Below are 2,500 nucleotides of genomic sequence, written 5' to 3' on the forward strand. Positions count from 1 at the left end.
GTGAGGTGAGACAGAGACACAGGTTATTGTAGGACAGGTGAGGTAAGACAGAGACAGGCTACTGTAGGACATTTTTCATACTGGATCAATTGCTAATATTATTATTAGTAGTAGTGGTAGTACAATTGGTGGCGGTGGTAGTGCTTGTGGTGTTGTTATTTTATGAAGTTAATGTAACATTTTCAGTGCTTTGTTATTATTGTAAAGTCATCTTGGCTTGAGAGAGAGAGAGAGAGAGAGAGAGAGAGAGAGAGAGAGAGAGAGAGAGAGAGAGAGAGAGAGAGAGAGAGAGAAACAGTAAAACATTAATCACTGCTTGTCTGAATTCTAATATGGTGCATTCATGCATTTGTGTGTGTAGCATGTAGGATTTGGGCTTTCAGTTGGAAGGCTGTGGGTTCAAATCCCATCTCTGCCTGGCAGCCTTTCCGAGGTCCTTAACCCTCTCAGCCCCAGGGGTCATGCATGCTGACCCTAGCTCACAAAGACAAGCACTTCACACTACATGTACACATGGGTAAATGTATATATGACAAAATAAGTGTGTGCGTATGTATGTATATATATGTGTGTGTGTGAATTATGCTGAGTCACATGACCAACTGATAGCTGAGACTCTGCATGAAAAGTTTGGTGAGAGAGATAAAGAGCTTTTCTGTGGTGTATGTGTGTGTAAGGGAGTCAGAGACTGTGGGGGGGTATATGATAAGTCTTCCTGACTGTAATGGTGTTGAATAGCACTCCTGCACTAACGACCTGTGCATTTAGTAATGACCTGTAATACAATACTGTACCAGCAGGGGGTGGTATACTATTACATTCTGCTGAGAGACTTCTAGGTTTCCCTACACCAGTACATACTAGTCGGAACTGGCTGGTAGGAACAACCACAAAGCAACATTCTGATGTGTGTATACCGCCCACACTAACCCCACCCTACACATAATCTACACTAACCCCACCCTACACATGACCTACACTAACTCCACCCTACAATTGACCTACACTAACCCCACCCTTCATATGACCTACACTAACCCCACACTACACCTAACCTACACTAACCCCACCCTACACATAGCCTACATGAACCCCACCCTACACATAGCCTACACTAACCTCACCCTACACATAGCCTACACTAACCTCACCCTACACATGACCTACTACACTAGATGTCCACCTGTAAGCCAGTCACCTGGTGCTCTCACACCAGCGTTGTGGTTTCAGTCTTAGTGAGCACATTTACTGTCATACAGATACATGTCTGGATCTCTCTGCATTAAAGCATCTGCCACATTCTGAAATATGTAAAAGGACCATCCTGTCTCTCTGAACCTCAGTAGTAGATGTTTGTGAATGTCCCTGCACACCGCTGTGTGTTTGCAATGCATGGAGAGAGAGAGAGAGAGAGAGAGAGAGAGAGAGAGAGTGTGTGTGTGTGTGTGTGTGTGTGTGTGTGTGTGTGTGTTTATATTGGAGACCCAGTCACCATACACAAATGTTGGTTCCCAGTCTCGCCCACCCAATACAGTCCCATAATCCTTAGCTGTGTGTTTTATGAAGTGACCTTCTTACACCAAGCTAGTGACGGAGACGATGTGTTGTTGCCCTTGGAAACAAGAAGCCCCAGGTGCTGTCTAAGAACCCAGTGGCTGAGAGAGCACTTCCCAGAATGCTTTGCATTGTGCATATTTGAAGTCAGCTAATCAGACAATGTCTAAAAATGTGAGCATGTAATTTCGTGAACTGTAATTTTCTGTTGGCAATTAGCAACATCATGTTGGGTAGAAAAAATAAAAACCACAAACAATTTTTCTTTTTTTTTCACAGCTGTTTCATTCTGGTTGATCAATCACATGAAGTTTTAGTTGTTTATTGTTTCATTTTTTATTTCCTAAATTGAGTTTCATCACTTGTTTTATGGTACATGTGGGATTCACCAATTGCTTGCACTCACACACACATAGATCATACGCGGAGACACCTGACATTTGATGGTTTAATATATGATAACATGGGCAAATAACTTACTAAATAGGTTTGCATTATGGATAATTATGTTAATATTTATATTGTGAATAATATTATATTAATCTGTTTCTCCTGCCAAAATCATAACATTATTAACAAAAGCAGAATGACTGATCTCAGTTCAGACTATGATGAAAACCTCTACTAAATACCTTGTCCACATGACCTCTCTGTCTGTCTCTCTCTCTCTCTCTCTCATCTTTTTCCCCGTGGCCCATGTGTGTGTGTGTTCATTCTCTCATTCACCCATCCTCACACTAACGCAGCCGTTATACATTATTGAGCACGTTTGTGCAACACAACATGATTCGCCTCATTTCAGCCCGTTCCCCACTCCCATCGTCTCCCCCGGTAACAGAGAACAGAATATACCCTTTCCAAATGTGCAATACAGCCAATAAGGGCCATGATGTGGGGGATGGAACTGATGTAAAGTGCATCATGTCTGGGGAAGAAAAATGAGGGA

The 2,500-nt window shown here is 42.4% G+C and overlaps 1 protein-coding gene across 6 annotated transcripts in view; it reads right to left on the reverse strand.

The window, feature by feature from the left end:
* Positions 1-2,500, reverse strand: part of cadm3 (cell adhesion molecule 3) — a 70,023-nt gene that overhangs the window by 9,875 nt on the left and 57,648 nt on the right. The gene's annotated exons all lie outside the window — the stretch shown is intronic.

Source organism: Electrophorus electricus, chromosome 11 (assembly GCF_041902795.1).
Source record: "Electrophorus electricus isolate QZ-2024a chromosome 11, ASM4190279v1, whole genome shotgun sequence".
NCBI lineage: Eukaryota > Metazoa > Chordata > Actinopteri > Gymnotiformes > Gymnotidae > Electrophorus > Electrophorus electricus.